General features: G+C 32.8%; 1 long non-coding RNA gene across 1 annotated transcript; it reads right to left on the bottom strand.

Moving 5' to 3' along the window:
• Positions 1–368: 368 nt before the first annotated feature.
• On the bottom strand, positions 369–3,847 carry LOC116112210. Its single transcript, XR_004125184.1, has 3 exons — positions 3,481–3,847; positions 2,992–3,058; positions 369–600 (listed from the first exon to the last, which is right to left on the bottom strand). It is a non-coding gene; the product is annotated as an uncharacterized LOC116112210 (long non-coding RNA).
• Between the last annotated feature and the right edge of the window lie 2,473 nt (positions 3,848–6,320).

Genomic DNA, 6,320 nt, shown 5'->3' with positions numbered 1-6,320 from the left:
TATTTGTATATAAACCCTAATTTTGCACACAGCCACACCCACACACATGTGCAACAACCAAGCCAACATTGAACACACAAGACTACTGAGTCTAATCACATTCACAAATCGCATCGGCCGCCACATCCCGCTTCCGACCAGCAAGTAGTGAAGCACAGAAGCATTGACACTCAACAATCAACGGCGATGGCTGTCAAATCTTCTATCCTCTGATGGTTTGTGAAAAATCTGTTGGTTTCAAATTTTCAATCATATTTGTATCTGTTGTTTTCTGTTGAAGATCTGGTTTGGCGTCCTTTTGTGTTGGTTTTATCCATGCAGCTCCTTCGCTAATGTCAATTAATAGCTGGGTCAGTCACTCAGTCTTGTTAACTTAATTAATTAAATTGATTATTTATTGTCTCAGGTGGGTAGTAGTTTCAGATGGGTATTAGATTAACTTAATAAAAGAGCTTCTCTATTCAATCTACTCTCTATTCAGATTTGAAGTTGGTACAGAAGCCAAGTTGTTCATGCATCATTAGGCAAAAGGGACTTTGTTTCGGATGCATAAAGTTGATCATCACCATCAGTATCTATTTCAGCATTGTTGTGTCAGCCCTGAAAATATCGGTCATGGCAAAACCAATCACCTTCAGTACAGTAAAAAATATTTGGCATCTGAGGAAAAAACAATATACTTCTAATGTCAAATTTGGATTAATTAAATTTAAAGCCAAATCAAGCATTGCATCAAACACTTTTCTGATGTCCAGAAAATAAAATTTGGCAACTACAATTACCTTTAACCATGCCAAAATTGATATGATATACAAACTGAACTTTTTCCAGGTTGAGCAGTTAACAAACCCAAACCAAATTGTAGAAATATGCAACCGCAGAAGAAGAAACACATGAAGACTCACACCCTTCCTTTAAACAAATGAAAGACAAATTCAGGGCAATGTTGTTTCAATTCTTCTTCATTTTTCACCAAGGATTTCACCAGTAAGGACTTTCTAAGATAGGGCATTATGCAAGCAAATTTATCAGATATTAATGGCTCAAGTAATTAATGCAGATAAACTGACATACGTGAAAATACATACCTGGAAGGCGTGAACGGTGAACCAGTCCATTAATTTCTATTAACTATCTAAACATTTCATCACAACCACCACTGCAGCCTGATCACATGTATTAGAAATTCACCCGATACCATTTAATTTGAAAATAATATTTAGGGGAATGTATGATAAAATTCACCCAAGTTGTAGGGTGTTCAAGGACTTGAAAACCAAAAGAGCTTTTCTTTCTTTTTTAAAGTAGAGGAGAAATGGGAAAGGTGGACAGAGGCATGATGACAATGAACACTAATTTTGGTCTGCAGAAAAGGAGACATGGTTGGAGAATGGCCCCTACCTACTAGTATTACTACCACTCACAAAGTCTGCAAAAAGAGACAACTTAATGTACTACTAGCATACTATTTGATTACTTTCTTTCCGTTAGTTCATCTTCTTTAGTTTTTCACTTAAACCTACATATTCCATTTCATCATGATGTGATACAATACCAACAAAATACAAACAAACAGATAGGACATATTACATAACTCCTCCAATTATGATTATTTGACAGATCAAATAGCAGTTTGCAGAAGAAACTGTTCTTGAACAAGCATTAAAGATGATGAACAAGGGTAATTATTTCTACTTCATGCTGATTTTTAAAGGTAAGACACTTGTTGAGCTTGGAAGAAACTGAAAGTTTGGTCCACTTTTGAGCCAGAAAATTTCAAGAGAGACGAACAAAGGCAGAGATAAAAGTCTTTGAACAGCATGTGAAGTTCAGGTTTCAGTCTTTATCAGAACAAAATCTTATAAGATCTTTGTTGCTTGTTCTCCACAAATGCTAAACTGATTGGAGTGATTTGGGTACTCAAACCTTTTATGTTTGTTCACTTTTTACATCAAAAAAACAATTAAAAGGGAACAAAGATTTTCTAAATTGCTGACCATGGGGAATGTATACAGGAAAAATATTGGCCTTAAACACATTTGGACACTAATTTTGGCTGGGGGTGTATTTGTAAAAAAAAAAAAATGATTAAAGCATATCAATCTTACGCTGCCATACTTGAAAATTGGAAAAGAAATATTTTTTAAAGATGAAATTTATGTATATAATTCCCCTAAATGGTATAGAGTATGCACCTAAATGCATGATAAAATTATTATAATGACCTTCTAATTAAAATTAAACTTAAAAAAAAGAATTAATGAAAGCATCTGATACCATTTGATTTGAAAATCTCCTATGCTTAAAATATATCAAACCATTGCTCTTAACTTTGCAATTTACCAATAACAATCTAGCCACAAATGTTGTTCTAATTCATTTGGAATGCTACTGCTGCTATTACAAATTTAATTAGTATCTCACCTCTTTTTTACTACTCACCACAGAAGAAGGATTCCATACAAACTGAACTCTTGAGTCCTGAAAGCTATCTCAAAATAAGCAAAACTGGAGCACTCACCATAATCCTATCTTATGTATCATAATCTATAGTATCTAATTTAATTTTCTACTACTCACCATAGAAGAAGAGCTCAATTTCAAACTGACCCTAACAGCACTCTCAAGATACTTAAAACTGAAGAAACAATTCATATCAGAATTTTGTCCTATGTAACAAAGCAAAAAGATGGAGGCATCATGTTAGTCAGATGTAATCTTAAACCGAACAGATAGAAAATCATAATTAATATTTGAAGTACATGATATCAAATATTTTTTAACCATACATAATAGAAAAAGAAACATGAATTTGTACACCCAAATGCTACGGTAAGAGAATTAAAAAAATCCAATTCAAAAACTTAAAAAATCATCCCATCCAGACTAATTAAGATAAGTTAATCCTATTCAAAAACTCATCCAGAGTAAGTTAAGCTGATGAAATTCGAAAAAAAATAAAATCAAGTGTAAGCACATCAAAATACTCACCTTCTATAGACGCAGAAAGAAGCTTACGAGCACAACCATTCTAGCCCTTCTCATAAAAGCATCAATGCTACAATGAGTTGAAGGCATAGGAAATTTTAGCACAAAAGCATGACAAATAAATCCTACAGTAGCAACAGGTTACAAATCCTAAAAACATTGCATCATTATTTATCGAACAAATAAATTCTGCAGAACATCTCTTAAGAGGACCATAACTGCATATAAAAAAAATTACTGTAGCAAATTAATAATAAATTATTACGCACATCATTCATTGGCATCAAAATTTTTATCAAATTTTCATATAATTAATTAACAACAATGGGATTGAATTCAGATCAGAATATATTATATTCTTAATTAGAAGCAATACAATTTTAATGGCGTAGAATATGTTAATTGCTTCTATTACAATCAAAATTCGACAGCAAATGCTAACAACTATTAGGTCAAGAACACATATCGATAACCAACAAATAAAAATCGTACCTTAACATTTTCAGCTTCTTTGATCGCCTCCACAAGCTTCAGCTGCAACAAAATGTTGTGGGTCCAGAAATGTACCCGAGACATGGTGCAGATTACAACATCAAATTTTTTCACTGCTTCCACTAGGCTCTTATGATAAAAAACGAGCCCTCAACCAGAATAGCCGCTTCCTTTTTGAACAACAACAGCATCAGAAGCTTTTTCAATGTCAAGTTCGATCTCTGGACGCTGAAGACCTAAAAGAAAGGGAAGGAGACAACGGCAAAGGAGCTCAACGACGGGAAGAGAAGGAATGTAGGCGATGCAATAAAATCAAAATGAAATAAAATGGTGGTAGGGATTTCAAAATTGGGGAAAAGGCAGGTACTGTTGGATGACTTATGTTGTAGTCTTGTAGATTTGGGAATATTGTAACCAGCAGCCCTTCATAGTTTCAAAAATAGACAATATAGACCCGATAAAATGTTTTTTAACTCCCCCCATTTTGAACGTTTTTTCATTAAATGTTTCAGAATCCAGTTTTTAATTTAAATAATCCAAACATTTAACAATCAATGTACAAGTTGAGAGTAGGTGGATCTTAATTGTCAAAATAAACTAGTAATGGTTTAAGAGAAATGTTAACCTTACTCACTTCTCTTTCCATCCCATAGTTTGTAGTCACATGCGGTCACATGCTTGTCAAATCATTGTGTGAGTAAGAGAAGTGAGTAAGGCTAACATTTTTCATAGTTTAATAGACTTGGGAATATCAATATGAGACGATCCTAATTAATTATTCTTTCATGCAAATTCATTTAAATTATTATAAATTTATTTAAAATATTTATTTTACTAAGATAATTAACATAATAAAATGACAATTGGAATCTTGTAACTTGAAAATGTTAACCTAATTAATATGATAATAGTCATTTTATTTTGATCAAATGATTTAAAAAATAAAGAGTAAATAAAAATAATCAACTCAAATTTGAAATATAAGTTTAATATAAAACAGTATAGTCCAATTAATTTGAACAAGAGAAAGAATAATGCTTAAAATTCAAAAAATAAACACAAATGGCCAAACATGGAAGGCTACGTCTAAGTTACCCAATTATTAAAATAGTTGGTGGATCCTAATTCCCTTAACAAAATGGCAATAAACTAGCAATGAATTGAGTTATAATGCTACACAACATTACCTATAAAAGGAATATTTAGAAGGTCGAACAACATCCTCCCACCCGAAGTACCTTAAAGACAATTTTGTAGTTAAGTTTGAAAACAACTATTATCCAATTATGTCTGATAACTTGGTAAATTCAAGAATAGTCAAAGGGTAATTATGTAAAAAAGAATATATATATATATATATATATATATATATATATGAACGAACTCCTCCCATCTTCTTCATCTCAACGACACACGTTAGCAAGCATTGCCACCGGCGTTTTGGCCAACTTTCTGGCCATTTTTCCACCCAAAACCCTTGACTGTTAGAGTGGGTGCCCTAAAGCCAATCCAATTGTGTAAATTTACTCTTTGTAATCATGTTTTATTATCAATAAAAGACATTATCTATACCATATGATCTGATTATATTCATATAAAAAAAATGGTATATGTCCTTAGGATGGTAGAATCGTGATGAAGGTATTGAGTGTTTGAAATCTCGATAATGAAAACCCTATGAGCACATATGGTAGCCATTTTAGAAACATCCATAGCCCTAGTATTATCCTGACCTAGGGCACAGATAATACGGTAAGACTATCATAGTGTTGGACGACCCTAACAAAAGGCAATGACAGATCTCACTTGTCAAGGTTGTTTGGTGACCAACCTGGTGTAACACATGAGTGCTTGCTATAAGCAAGTTTACCAGACTAACCCACCAATTGATTCCATATGGATGGTAACCTTAGTGTCTATGGAATAAATCCTCTATTAAATATTGGTGCATGTGATCCTTAGACTTGAGATCACCGGAGCGCTTTGTGCATCGATTGGTGTAGTTTGACACTAGCCCAATATAGTTCTATTTAGAGATATCAATATAGTAGTGATTGGCTACATCGAGGAGTGTGTCAAGACTATGGTGGATCGACAAAGAATTCATCAATCCCAGGTACAGTAGAAATTATCTCATTGAGTAATTCAGTAGATGGCAACGACATTAAATCTGTGGCCACAGTGGAATTGAGTTATAGCTCAATCCAATCTATTCCAGTCGTTGGTCCAATAATTGAATACCAAGATATCAAGGATATCTGAGGTTGACACTACTTTTATGCCTCAGCCTTGATGAGATAATAGATGATGAAATGATTGAATTGCACGATAACCATATTGTTGATAGGTAGCAGTTTCGTTATCCGAATCTATCGGGTGACCATGATGCTTAGCTAGAGGCCAATCTTGGTCTATGTCGAGTGAGACGATTGATTGATTGTCAATCACAATACTATTCACTACCGATATGATGAGGAGCCTTCGGGTCGTACGCATAGAAGACAGAATAAGAAAATAATTCGTGAGAGGGGTATTTTCATCATTTATGATGAAAAGACATTTTAGTAATCTCACAATGCAATTAAATTTGCTGAAGTTGTTGCCTAAATTTAATTTCATATGGAAATTAAATCAGTGAGCTTATTTATATTTAAATATTTAAATACACACACACACACACACACATATATATATCTTTGAATTCAAATATAAAGGATATTATCTAGTAGTAATATTTAATATTAATATGAATAACATGAAATTCAAATTTGGTTTTTAAATTTGAATTGAATTGAATTTAAATATAATGGATACTATCTAATATTAATATTGATAATATG

The sequence above is a fragment of the Pistacia vera genome, unplaced genomic scaffold, assembly GCF_008641045.1.
Source record: "Pistacia vera cultivar Batoury unplaced genomic scaffold, PisVer_v2 Contig656, whole genome shotgun sequence".
Classification (NCBI taxonomy): Eukaryota; Viridiplantae; Streptophyta; class Magnoliopsida; order Sapindales; family Anacardiaceae; genus Pistacia; species Pistacia vera.
The sequence above is the reverse complement of the archived record's forward strand: the minus strand, read 5'-3'. Positions and strand labels throughout refer to the sequence as shown.